The sequence below is a fragment of the Lutjanus erythropterus genome, chromosome 1 (assembly GCF_056507025.1).
Source record: "Lutjanus erythropterus isolate fLutEry1 chromosome 1, fLutEry1.hap2, whole genome shotgun sequence".
Lineage (NCBI taxonomy): Eukaryota > Metazoa > Chordata > Actinopteri > Lutjaniformes > Lutjanidae > Lutjanus > Lutjanus erythropterus.
This window is the reverse complement of record NC_139317.1, coordinates 40,760,183-40,775,179: the sequence shown is the minus strand read 5'-3', so window position 1 is coordinate 40,775,179 and position 14,997 is coordinate 40,760,183. Positions and strand designations below refer to the sequence as shown.

The window sequence follows — 14,997 nt, the reverse complement described above, 5'->3', positions numbered from 1 at the left end:
AAACTTTTTATGATCATGAATCATAATATTAATGTACACTTCTGTGGTGCGCGATTTTTTTTACTCCAAGTCTGATTTGAATACTTTTAAATACTTAATTGCTGCATTATTGTAAGTCATGATGAAGAGTCCAGACTCCGTATTCCATATTCTCGTTTTCCTTTGTTATTGTTATTGTTGTTATTATTATTGAGGAAAGTTGTTGCAGTCTGGCTGTTCAAATTCATATTTCTGAATAGAACAGTCAGTTTTAGACTGTTCAATAAATCTTAATCCTGTTTGGCCCTCGACTTAGACTGTGTTTTAAATTTTGGCCCCTTCTATGATTGAGTTTGACACCCCTCTATATTATAGACAGACCTGAAAAAAGATGAGGATTTTTTTCCCTCAGAGGACAATATTTTATTGAAGACATAAACTATTATTAATAGTTATACTAAATAAATAAACAGATGCATATAAATAGCGACATGTACATTTAATATATTATTACTTTGTTGTTAAAATGACTCGAAAGGACTCGAAACTCAAAGTGTAGGACTTGCGACTTGACTCGGGACTTGCCTGTCTTGACTTGGGACTTGAGGACAAAGACTTGAGACTTACTTGTGACTTGCAAAGCAATGACTCGACACACCCACCCACACTCAGAGAGCGGAGGAGAGACAGTTTCCCACCGTTACGGTAAAAACAACAACAACCAAACAAAAATTGTAAATGGATGACCACCGGTCATCACTTCAACAACCATATTGTGACATGCAGACATGGTCCAGACCTCACACGTGATAATAGCCGAATAAATGGTGTCTTTTTGTCAAATGGAAACTTTTTTGTCTTAAGGGTGTATTAAAATGCTTATTTTAATAATTAAAAATAAAAATTAAGAAAATATATGTTCTCCCAGTCATTTAAGGTGGGCCAGTTGTAGAAGTGGGTGGGCCCAGGCCTGTTAGGCCCACCCATAACGCCACCCCTGATGGATGGATGGATAGATGCATAAATAAATAAATGAATGAATAAATGAATAAAAACAGTGTTCCATTGCTAAAATTAAAAAAATTAACACAAATAAGTGTTAACTGTTTATTCAGGTCCAAATGCTTTGTAATCATGGTAATGGGGTCCTTTGGCGAGAGGGTCCTGCAGGGTCTCCTCCTCTCCTCTCCTCTCCTCTCCTCTCCTCTCCTCTCCTCTCTAAACAAAAAATGTCACAAAGGAAAAGTTAGATAATTCACATAATTTAGACAGTAAATGAATTATTGATCACTGCAGGAATGTTTAAATTATCAATAAAGACATTTGATGTTTACCTTCAATTTGAGAGGGTTTAAACCCATGTTGCCCTCCCACCTCCTCTCCTCTCCTCTCCTCTCTAAACAGGAAACGGCAACAAAGCAAAAGTTAGAAACTTCACAAAATCTAGACACACAAAGTATTGATCACTAAATGAATATTAAAATTATCAATAAAAACATTTGATATTTACCTTCAATTTGAGAGGGTTTCAACCCATGACACCCACCTCCTCTCCTCTCGTCGCCTCTCCTCTTGTCTTGTCTCCTCTCCTCTCCTTTCCTCCTCTCCTCTCCTGTCTCCTCTCCTCTCCTCCTCTCCTCTCATCTCCTCTCATCTCCTCTCCTCTCCTCGCCTCGCCTCGCCTCGCCTCGCCTCTCCTCCACACCTTCTACTACAAGTGCTGCTAAATGCTAAATCAATCAATCAATCAACCAATCTGCACTGAGTCACTAAGTCACTGCAGACTCTTGTTGGCCTAGGGCGGATGTTGACAGGTGTCTCCATCCTGAGGGCCTAAAGAGTCACGCTCTATCCCCCCTAGATCCTCCTTCCTCTGTAGTTAACCCTGACCAAGTCATGGTGCAGCAACAAAGACATGACTCTCATCAGTGCATGGCTGTTCTTAGCAATTAGCACAAAGAAAAAATGATTCAAAGAAATTCGGTTCTAACGATTCAAATAAATAGCCCATTCAGATCTGGTATTCACATGTATCCTGGGTGATCCGATCACAGCTCTATGAGTATATGAGTTAGAATTTACAAGAAGGCCCAAATAACTAAGAATTTGTCACATACAACGTTTCACAAAGTTTGTAACATTTCTCCTCATTCTTCAGCTCTCAAAGCAGTAGTAGTAGCAGTAGTAGCCAACATGCTGTGATGAACGGGCAAAAATAATTTAACATTGAACAATACATTTGCAAGATGATCCAAATAACTAAGAATCTGTTAGAGCGTTTCCCTAAGTTCAGGAAGTTTCTCCTCACTCAACAAATCTCAAAATATCGCAATTTTTTAAAGGGAGTCTGGGTTTAGCTGCAGGTAAGAGAGCCTAATTTGACTGACAGGACGCCAGTTGAGTAGTGGTCTTTCAGTGTAGCCCAGGACACATTGTGTTTACACTGCTGAAAGAATGTGGCCGCATGCAGCCTAGACCACCTCTGAATGTGGTCTGAGTGATCAGATCTCAAATGTACCCTGAGTGTGTTCACACCTCTACTTAGAGCTGTTTGGATCACCTAGAGTGTATGTTAACACCAGGTCTGAACAGGGCCGAAGAGATTCAGTTCAATACATATAAATTTAAAGATCAAGCAAAGATCAATCAATCAGTAAATCAACAATAAAGCAAGAAATGAATCAAATCAAGCAATAAATCAATAAATCAACAATCATGCTAGAAATTATTAAAATCAAACAATAAATCAATATATAAATCAACAATCAAGAAAGCAATAAATCAATATATAAATCAATCAAGAAAGCAATAAATCAATATATAAATCAACAATCAAGAAAGCAATAAATAAAATGAAGAAATCAAGCAAGCAATAAATCAAAAATCAGAATTAAATTCACTTGTTTCTCTTGGCTGGGGGCTCACCTGAGGACTTACCTTCAGGTGTAGCCGCTCTCTTGCGCCGCCCACTGCCAGACTGCTCATTCCTTATCTTCAGAATGGCCTGCAGGTTCTTCACCCACCGTGGTGTGGAACCGCCCCCAAATGGCAAAGGCTTCCTGGGTGCCTGACAGGAGAGGGTACGAACGAGTTATTTTAGTCAACTTTTACTCTTTACCAAAGTTTTTCTGAGACAGTATTTTTAAGTAAGTTTACATACTGCAGTTTGCAACTAACGATAATTTTCACTGTCAATTTATCGGTTGATTATTTTCTCCATTAATTGATTAATTAATCCTGTCACAATCTTGTCAGTTGAAAAATAGGTCCAGAGACATGCTCCACATGTTTGGACCTATTTTTCAAGTCTTTACTTTAACGATTATTTCATTATTTCATATCATTTTCTTCACTCACTGATTATTAACCAGGCAAATGTCCATCAGAACTGATTAATTTATACTGAAGATTGTCTGTATTGGACAGTCATTATTAACTAGATACTTTTTTACTTTTACTCGAGTCATTTTTAATGGGAGTAATTGTACTTTTACTAGATTTTCAGTAATCTACTCTATTATCTACTACTATAATCTACTCTCTATAATCTAATCTATGTGTAAGAGCAGCTCGGGGTCTGTGAAAAAAGAAAAAAAGGAAACAAATGCTATGAGTTCTACTGCTCAAAGTGTGTCTTAGTGTGGACAGAGTGACATAAAATTGGCTAATTTCCGTTTTGTGTGTCATTCTCACAGATGTAGTCCTATAACATCCAGTTAACTGTGAACATATTAAGCCTTTAAAATTGACATTGCATGTATCACCAACATCAGTAGTACCAGTAATTGTACTTTTACTAGATTTTTAGTGATCTACTCACCTCGGGCACCGGAGAGGTTCGTGGGGTACTTGCTCTTACAGCGTCCTGGGATGTGTAAGAGCAACTCGGTCTCTGCAAATGAAAAAAAAAAAATGCAGTGGGTTCTAAATATAATTATATCCAAAATGATACTTTTCTATTTTTACTTGAGTCATTTTTAATGGAAGTAACTCTACTTTTACTAGGTTTTCAGTACTCTACTCACCTCTGGTGCCGGAGGCTCAGTGGATGTCTGCAGCCTTCGCAGGATGATCTTTGTAGGGTGTGGTGTTGGGACGAGAGTCCACTGGTGCTCCTGTGACTCTGAGCTGCTAGAAGAGGAACCACAAGAAGAGCAAAGACAGGAGTTAGAAGAAGAGCTACAGGTGAGGGACCCAAGAGAAGAGCTGCGTGAAGATGTTGGAGCAGAACTAGAAGAGGAACGAGGGAACCAGCTGGGATATACCCACCTGCAGGAGTCACGGGAGGACACAGATGAGGAGGCACTGGACACAGGTGACCACATCATGTTGGTGCAATACTGCTATAAGTCAGAAAATTCAGACAGGATCTACTGGTGAAAGCTGATTAAAATACGACCCAAAAAAAGGTTTTTTTTTCTATATAGTCCTCAACCTCCACTAAGAGTATGAATATTTTTTTATTCAAGCCAGATCAAATGTTGCTTCTGATATACATTTGGCCCTATGAATGAATGCATCAACTTTTGATTCACTTAAGATGAATTCATTGTAATTTCCTAATCCTATAACCCACAAAATTTTCCCAGACTTCATTCAGCAAATTGTCAATATTGATTAGTGTCATGTCCAAAAAGTCAGGTTAAGTTATGTTTAGTTTTTGTCTTGTGTCTATGTTGTCTCGTGGCTTCCTGTTTTATTTTGACACCTAACTCTCCTCTCGTTTCAGGTAACTTGCTCCTTCCCCCTTGTGTGATCCCACTGGTCTGATTGTCTGCCCTGCCCTGATTGTTTCCACCTGTTTCCCATTACCTCATGTGTGTGGGTATATAGTCTGTGTTTCCCTTTGTCCTGTGCCAGTTCGTCTTGTCTTGTGTGCCAGAGAACCCATGCCTGTTTGCTCCACAACCTTTGTCAAGTCAGGTTTTGTATTCTTTGATACTTTGTTTTGCCTTATGTTATTTTGATACTTTGCCTTGTTATTTTCCTCGAAAGAGTGATTTTGATTTCTTCTTTGTTTATAGTATTTTTCCTCATCAGAGTGTTTTTTGTTAGTTTGAGATCTTCCTCGATTGAGTGATTTTCCTTTGATACTTTGTTATTAAAAGATATTATATTTGACCTCGTCTCCAGAGTCGTGCATTTGGGTTCAGTCCTAGTTCGGTTGTGACAATTAGTCTTACAGATTAATAAAACCTTGACATCTTTCCCTTCGGTAAGCTCTTTTAATGCAGGACCTTTAGGCCTAAAACATATCCAAACTCAAGACAGAGTGACATAAAATGGATTAATTTCTGCTTTGCATGCCATTCTCACACAGTGACATGTAATATCCAAAAATGATCTGGGGGATATATTTTGTGAGCATATTAACCCTTTAAAATTGATATTTCACACGTATCAAATACTTATCATTACGAAATAAAGCAACATTTATGTTAGTATATAATATAATGAATATATTGTTTCTTTATGGGTTGAAAAATGTGTATTTAATATAGTCTTGTCATGAATATATGAGGGCGTAATAAAACATGTCAAGAAAGCAACACTGAGTTTCACTACCTGAAGAACACTTCAGACTACCTGAAATACACTAGTCGTTTGTTCATATAAGAAACATATTTGTGCACTCATTAATAATCAGGATTATCACAATTTCAGTATTAAATTGAGAATCAATCCAAATGGGTGAAATTACAGTGTCCAGCACATGTCTGAAGAAAAAAAAACACTTCAAAGACAACACTATGTAACTTGCTGGCTGTTATATCACAACTGAAACCATATGGACTCTCTTATTAAAGAAGAATTTGAACGTAAATGACAATTTTGAGGTGATAAAACCAATGATCTTTTAATTAGGGCTGCAAGTAATGATCATTTTTATCATCAATTAATCTGTTGATTATTTTCTCGATTAATCGATTGTTAACCAGTTAGAATTTTGGTCTGTAAAATGTCAAAAAATAGTGAAAAATGTTTTCCAAATCCCAAGCTGACGTCCTCAAATGTCCAAAACACAAATATTAACTTGACTGTCATAAGAGGTCTGACGAAACCAGAAAATATTTACAAAAAGAGTAAAAAAAGAGTTTAAATGATTAATGGATTATCAAAATAGTTAGTGATTAATTTAATAATCGATTAACGATCAATGAATTGTTGCAGCTCTACTGTCTTTGCAAATAAAGAGTAGATTGCTTAACAAAGTCATAGGCATTGATGCTAAAAATAATATTTTGATATTTTTTATGGCTGTTCTACAATATATGATTCCATACATATTGTCTCCAAAATAACATACCATAATTTCTGCCCCAAGTGCCATTTTTGCCACTCCTGCAAGATAGCAAATGCACTTGCTCCTGGTCAGTGCGGCCGTGGGTGAGAGGTCTAAACATGAAGGCAAAACATCTTGTGCTCTGTGTGTTGGAGTAAAATCCACTTGCACCTCAGACCAGTTAAAACCTGGTTGCAGCGCAAAGTCTGTGGTGCAATAGGTCTGAATGCACAAGATAGGAATCAGCGCATTTGGCCAAGGCACACACACACGTCTCTACAATCACAAAACACCTTTTATTTCTGTTTAACAGCTGTGCACACACGTGTGTCTTTAAAGTTGATCTCATTAATAAGGAAAAAGGAATTATTGTTTATTGTAATTGTAAAGGCTAATAAATCTCAATAGACTTGTAAAGTGTGCAGGGGACGGGATCACAGCTGTCAGATCGTCTTTAACAGATCAGTCACATGACAGCTGGAGCAGCTGTAGTGTTTGGGTCTGCATGTTTTTTGGGGTCAAGAAAAACAAGGATTAAATAATTACGATCAATAACGTACAAAATGGACAACATGTTATTTTTAACCACAAGACCAGCCTGATGTGAGCTTCTGTCAGAGCTGGTTGGATATACCTGTGAGTAATTTTGCTCATGTCAAACTTCAGAAACACCGTCTGATTCTGTTTCCTACACCCACAGTAGTGTTAGTGGGACAGAGGAGCGAGGATGGGAGGAGGAGATGAGGATGAGGAGGGAGAGGAGAAGAAGGAGGAGCACAGACAGCCGTGAGCCAGGTTGAGATGGCAGCTTCACAGACCAGACTGGATCAGTTTGCCTCTCCTCTTTGCTGCATCATCTTCACTCCTCTCCCTCGCTCCTCAGCCAGCAGAGCTGCATAATAATGATAATGATAATTAATTATCAAATACAACACATTTTCAAGGTGCTTCAGTGTAAAACATAACCAGTTACATATCTGTATGACATTTGTGGTTCATTTATTGTTTGTGTTGATGTAAAATGAACTAGTTACACATGAAGCTGCTTCAGAGACGTCTTGCTGTCTTCATATATTGCGCCCTCTTTCACTTTCACTTCTTGAACCAGGAGATCTGTGTCCACGCTTTGAAAATCTTTTCTGTTTGTTTCCTTCTGGTAAAATCCGCTTTCATTCTGACACAGATTGTGTTCTTGCTTCTTAAAGGTAATGAGAACTGACTTTCTGATTGGTTAATTGCATGCTTGGCCTAAACTCGCCAGTGAATTAATGAAGGCACTTTGGGCAGACCTGATAGGTGTAAGCCCACTGTGCGTGGTGGCACAAGGGGCAGGACAGGACAGGATACCCCTGCGCCCCTGGCGAAAGATGGAAATGGTGGATTTAGACCCACCTTGAATAAATTAAATCCATTACGTCTTCCGCGTTCCACTTGCACTTTACACCAGCGAAAGATAGGGCCCATGATGATCTTATAGAATATGATACTTTCAGATTGGGCGAGATGGACAAAATCAAATATCACAATATTTTTGACCCAATATGTCCATATCAATATTGCAGCAGTGTTATAGGGAAGACTATTGGTGCTTTCACAAAACATTTACACGATGAGATTTTGGATAAATAATCATCAGTAATGTGGATATAATCAAAGTAGATAAAGGCAAGATACCCAGCCTTATATCACAATTGATATAATACTGGTAGACTGCCCAGTGCTAAGATTGATATGTTTTCACTAATAAGGACAATACTTTAATATTAAATTTAATAAAAGCAGTCAGAGTATTACAATTGACCTCTTGGCAAGGGCAAATGCAGCAATCATTTGGGTCAACTGTAACACTAAAAAATAAGTAATACTAACCATAGTCATATTTCACATGAAAGCACACCTCAAGTTAATCATATTATTGGTGTAATATCCAATAATTTTACTTAAGTTTTTTTTAGTATATGGTTCAAATTATTTCACATGAAGTATGAATTTAAAGTAAACATCTGTTTCTGTTTTTGCAGGACACTGCAAGCATGTCAACACAGACAAACAAGGTGCTTACATTGGACCATGTGACTCGTGGGCAATTGTAACAGTGTTACAACTGCCCCCTAATCTTGCAGCAGTGATAAAATCTTGTATGCAGGATAGTAACACCTATTTTAGCATATTTTGCAATCATCTAAATTCTATTCAGAAAAAAAAATATTGACATCCAAAAGGCAACTTTTATAACTCAAAATTAATTATTTGTTGAAAACATCTGCTGAGTTGAAATGATCCTGCTCCTTTTCCACAGGCAGAGAGAGAGAGTCCCTCTGAACATGTGCAAAATAAGTGCCGCCTAGTTTGTTTCTGACTGGAGGAATTGAATGGGTTACAATTGCTCCATGTTACAGTTTGCCTTGGTCTCCCCTACTGTATGGACTCATAAATTGGCTATTCCCTGTAAACTCAACATATTCATCAATAGTGTTTTTTTTATTTATTATTTAATCACTGTTTCAGAAAAATGACATGGCACTAACATTATCTGTTTGTATTATAAATTAAATCTAGTCCAGCTGTAGATGTGCTATTAACATGTCATCTAGTCAATCAGCAGTTTTGTCATTTAACAAAATACCCCATCATTTTTTTTACAGTGTAGCATCACAAGGATACAAGGAAAGTTATTCATCATTTACATCAAGGCTGTATTATTACATTTCCATGTAGTTCCCTCACTGATTGATTGACTGTAATCGGCTGAAGGGATAAATAAAAATATAGAACAGATGAGATAAATTCTGACAAGAAGTGGTTTACATTGTATCATTATAATATTGATATTCAATCAAATTATTATTATTATTATTATTATTATTATTATTATTATTATTATTATTATTATTATTACATATTAGTTTAGTTTTCTTTTGTGACAGCAGCCATATATAGACACCCATTAATGACGTTTGAGATGAGACACCTGTCTTTTCTAAATCGCGTATGACAGAAGGGGATGTAGCTCAGTGGTAGAGCGCATGCTTTGCATGTATGAGGCCCCGGGTTCAATCCCCGGCATCTCCATGTTTTAAAGCGCATCATCTTCGTCGTCGGCAGTTAACTCAATGGATCGGATTTACACGTGGCCTCACACTCTGTGAAGATCAAGGATGACGACTCAAAGTTGAAGCACGTGTCTCTTCCGTGATTGGTCAGCTGCTCAAACCATAAGAAGATTAAACTTCTATATTGGCAGCAGATTAAATATTTGCTATCACAAATTTTAGAAACTAAAAAATATGCAGTTCTGTAGAAATGTAGCACTAAGTTAAAAATATTTATTTATTTAGTCCAGCTTCCTGATTAATTGCCAACTTTTATTTACTCATTTAATTATTTAATTATACAATACACACATAAACTGTGCATTTATGTCATATTTCTAGTCCCTCTTTCCCAACCTCCAATGTACACTGGTCTGCTTCATTCATTGTAAATATCTCTAGTAAATATCATAGTAAACATCTCTATTAAAGAGTGGTTCCATTTACTTATTTATTTTCTGATGAATAGTCATTTTTGTCCTCCACATGAGGCAGAAAACCACCCCTGGTCTGTTGGTTCAGTGGACGGTTCTGTGTATTGAGGCTGTGGGTCCTCTGCTGTGACCGTAATATGCTGACTTGAATTATTATTTAATTAATTATTGATATGAGTTTGTATATATACATATATCATAAGGTGATCACAGAGCTAACTTCTGCATCTTTCTTCTTTTTTCTTGTTCCCTTCCTTCTTTCCTGCAGTTACATTGCTGAGAGGAGATTTTCCGGTGTTCTTTTCATGAAAAGACAGCGATGGTGGTATAGTGGTAAGCATAGCTGCCTTCCAAGCAGTTGACCCGGGTTCGATTCCCGGCCATCGCAGCCTTTTTTTTCCCCTGTGAGAGTAACCAAAGCAGCAGATAATAGATTAGCAGCTGGTTTCATGTCAGATTGTCAGCGCTAAAAACTCGCAGTATATCCTCTACTGTGTCATGCTGACATCCCCTTTTATTTGTGATGCATTGAAAATGTGAGGTCTGACTCAACATGTGTCTCATGTCTCTCTAAACAGCAGCAGACAGACAAGCTGCACAGTGATAACACCCTTTTCTAGCATGTATACTGCAAAGTTACAGTTTTGCATTATTCATTAGGTTTTATTTTTAGTTTGTTTTGCGTTTGTTTTTAATTTAGTTTATTCTGTTAGTTTCCAAAGTGGCTTACTTATTTTATTTCAGTTTTCACTGGTTAAAAAATGTTTAGTTTTACTTTCTTTTTATTATTATGGGGGTATTTGGCAGGGATATTACAACACAAACACTGTGTGAAACACTGCAGAGTGTAACATCATGCTGTTTACAGACAGTCTGCTGTCTGTAGTTTGACAGAGAGACAGAAAGGGTCGTGTCTAAAAGGGAACCCTAGACCCGCGAAAGATCGCGCGACTTTGATCATTTTTGTAGAAATAACGAACACAAATCTCGCGAGAGTTGTGCAAATGCGCAATTCCAAAAATAGAAAATCATGTCGTGTTGCAGATGTTTTTAATGTGGCGGGCCGCCATAAATAAAACACTATTCACTTATCCACAGAGAGTCACTGAAACACTGATCACTGACCTGCTGTGATGGAAAAAATATTCACATTCTTTACTTAGGTTTTTTTTTTTTTTTTTTTTTTTTTACAGATTTTTCCAGGATTACAGAACCTTTTCACTGTTTTTGCCATTTGCCTTATAGAAAACCTCTCTTACTTGAAGTACTGTTTACAATATCCACTTTATTGTTGTAAGAATTTTTGTACTTCTGAGGCACTATCCTTACTTCTGTTGTTCTTCTGCACAATAAATGCTCAAAAAATTACATTATATCTTTGCTTTTTTTGTTGTTGTTTTTTTTTTTTTTTTGTCAAATCAGTTTAGTTTTGCTAAGGGACTACAAAACACATTCAGAAACACATCCATTATAAGTTTTACACCGCGACATTTATACCGCGTTATATACCGTTACCATGAAGGGATTCAATTTATACCGTGATATGAATTTTGGGTCATACCACCCAGCCCTAGTACTGGTGTTAGAAAAATACTTGAGTAAAAGTGCAAAGTACTCACCTCAAAAAATACTTGGACTATTAATTACTACTGTCCAATAATTTCAGGATAAATAGGTGGTAATTACCAAGTATGATATTTGAAATTTGTTAGAATTTACTCCCCAAATTAACCCCAGATTTCATGGTTAATTATGTGACAGTTAGCATGTACTATTTGCATGTTGTGGGTGGTAATCACCAAGTAACATTTTCAATTTTCAGTTAAAGAAAGTTCAAATATGTGAAATAGTAATTGCCACCTAGTTGCATAAAAGCAACATGCAAATGATCACAGACTTGTGACTTTGTGGGTAATTTCAAATATGTCACTTGGAAATTACCATTAGGGACGTGAAAATTAATGGCTTCTAAGATGCATCGCGATGCAGACGAGGACGATTCTGCACTGATGCAGAGACAGAACATAATCGATTACAGCATAGACACGTTCCGTTTTGATTTTCTGGCCACAGCTGGACCATTAAGTTTTAAAATTCAAAATAACTTCCTAGTAGCAACCAGTGCCATAGCAACCAGCGCCATAGCAACCAGTAAACTAAATGTCATATTGAATTGTGGGAGAATGGGGCAAGAGCTGTCAGGAGCTGCTGATGCTGTCAACTTGTTGCCCAGCTCTGAGAAAGGGAAGAGAATCACCCAGTCTTTCCATATTGATTAAACACAAATGAAAATTTATTCTAATTGATCAGTAAGAAAATACTTAGAAAGCAGTTAAAATTGAACACAGCTTACTAACTGACAATGTTAAACACTGTCTGAAAAAATACTTTGTGTATTAAGAGCCATTTGAAGCATTTAATCACAGTCTACAGTCGCCGAATCATATTTTAATGCACTGTGAAATATGAACAATTAATCTACAAAACATGACAATATCTCACTAAATGCTTCACCTTTTGTAGGTGCTTCATCTGTACCTGATGGACTGATGGGTTTGTAATATTATTATATGAGCATATTTTTATGTCAAATGCAGTGCCATTGAAGGTTTGCATGATTAAAGTGTGCGATATCTTGTGTCCAGACAAAAAGCAAGCATTTTCAAATGTAACCCCCACCTGGATATGTGAACTTAAATATTCTGAGCTGAAATATTCTCGTTTTCCTTTGTTATTGTTGAAAAAAAAAAAAAATTAAATCTTATTTATTTTATTGAGGAAAAAGTTGTTTCAGTCTGGCTGTTCAAATTCATATTTCTGAATAAAACAGCCAGTTTTAGACTGTTCAATAAATCTTAATCCTGTTTGGCCCTCGACTTAGACTGTGTTTTAAATTTTGGCCCCTTCTTTGATTGAGTTTGAAACCCCTCTATATTATAGACGGACCTGAAAAAAGATGAGGATTTTTTTCCCTCAGAGGACAATATTTTATTTAAGACATAAACTATTATTAATAGTTATACTAAATAAATAAACAGATGCATATAAATAGCTACGTGTACATTTAATATATTATTACTTTGTTGTTAAAATGACTCGAAAGGACTCGAAACTCAAAGTGTAGGACTTGCGACTTGACTCGGGACTTGCCTGTCTTGACTTGGGACTTGATTCGGGACTTGAGGGCAAAGACTTGAGACTTACTTGAGACCTCTGCAGTGAAGTATAACATGTTCTACAGTTTCATCTTGGTCATAAGATTTATGTTTGATTTATGTTGAATTATTTGCTCTTGAGTCCTTTATGAACAAATGACAGCCTTGATATTACTGTTTCCTCTCTGCAGGATCTCACCGTCCTTCTCATAATACCTGCTTCTCTTTGAATTCTGTAAAACCATCTTCCTGTTCTCTTTTGTTCCCACTGCTTGTGCCACCTTTCTTTTGACTTGGGGTCTTCGTTTCTGTTTGACTCAAGAGAACTCATTCATTCATCTTCTGTAACCGCTTATTCCCAAAGGGTTGCGGGGGGCTGGAGCCTATCCCAGCTGACATTGGGTGAGAAGCGGTGTTCATCCTGGACAAGTCGCCACTTCATCGCAGGGCTAATACTCAAGGGAACTGATATGTCAATATGACTCATTCTTCCTTTGCACATGTGTCTGCTGTTTCATTTCCTCTGATTTCTATGTGAGTACATGTCCACACAAATATCATGCTCAGTCCCATCATCTGAATTCTGTATAGTGTTTGCTACACAATAATATAATAACAGTAATAATAATAAGAACAATATAGCCATGATCTCCCATGTATACACAGACAACCCATCACTGACTCTTTTGCAGAATTTAATTTTGAAATCTGGAACTATAAATGAAATACCATCTTTGTTGCTACTGTTGGTTTTTAATGTTTCCTTTGACAATTATTTCTTTATATATTTTTTTAGATTCCTTCTACTTCTAAATTCACCGCCACCTGCTGTACATCATTAAACTGTATCATAAATGACACATCCTTCATGTGGTAGTGTCAAGCAGTACAAGTACGAGGTAAACACAGGTGTTAGCAATGATACTAATTAAGGTACTGCTACATGCACAACAGTGTATATGATTCCCTTCTTCTTCTTCTTCTTCTTCTCATATCTTTTATCTTTAAACCCCAATTTAGATACTTGTCTATAGGGGTCAATATTTCAAAACAGTTCATCCAGATCAGAATGATCCAGATTTTTCGATCCCCTTCTTTTGCTATTCCAGACTTCAAGACCAACTGATCTTGTAGGTATTATCCTGGTTTTCCAAAGGAATTTCAGATAGGATCATTCTGATCCAGATACAACAAGATCAGGATTCCAACTCAGTGAGGAACTTTCATCCTTTAGATGCTTCAGTGTTTATGAAGCATAATGCTGGTGACAATTATGATGCACATTGTACTTTCAGAGGAAGAAACAGGTCATTCTTGTTTTGGCACCAACCCATTTTTACATGACAGTTTGAAGGTTTTGTGGTGTTCTAATTGAAAATACTGGTTTATTTGTTAAATATTTAATATAGAATGGATATTGTTTTACTTTAATACACCAGAAATGAATAAAAGAATGATCAAATGGATCCCATGAGCCCCACATGTCTCTACATTCACCTTGAATCCATGCTGAATCCACTTTCCAAGTGGGATCAGAATAATCCTGATTTTTAGCATCAAAGTTATCCTAATTTTCACCTTGGAGAAATACCAAGAAACAAAACATTTGATCTGGATTCTATTTATTTGGAATACAAAATCCATATCCCAGTTTTGTAGGACTAGGATCACATATACTGGTTTTGAAATACCCAAATTTGACATTTAATCCTATTTGAATAATTCTGATCTAGTTTTAAAGTATTGACATACTGGCCCCAGGTGTTTGAAATTTGAAGACTTCATGTGAACATCTGGACATAATTCATAGTTCTCCGATGGGTCTGGTTCCAGAGCTGTTCTTTAAATGTAATTTTTAAAAAGGAAGGTTCCATTGAGATACTGGATCCCTTCTTCCAGGGGAGTCCAGCAACACATGCACTTTCACATAAAAGACAGTTTCACAGAATAGAAAACATACAGTACATAAAGAAACAAGAGAGATGGTAAAATATACAGGCCATACCAGCAACATCTACATCACATTCCACCACAGGAGGACGGTGTAAAGCAGC

At 36.8% G+C, this 14,997-nt stretch overlaps 2 non-coding genes across 2 annotated transcripts; both read left to right on the top strand.

Annotated features, from left to right (window-relative positions):
* The first annotated feature begins 9,262 nt into the window (after nt 1-9,262).
* trnaa-ugc (transfer RNA alanine (anticodon UGC)) lies at nt 9,263-9,334 on the top strand. Its single transcript has one exon. It is a non-coding gene; the product is annotated as a tRNA-Ala (tRNA).
* A 770-nt stretch (nt 9,335-10,104) lies between these two features.
* Nucleotides 10,105-10,176, top strand: trnag-ucc (transfer RNA glycine (anticodon UCC)). Its single transcript has one exon. It is a non-coding gene; the product is annotated as a tRNA-Gly (tRNA).
* Nucleotides 10,177-14,997: the final 4,821 nt, after the last annotated feature.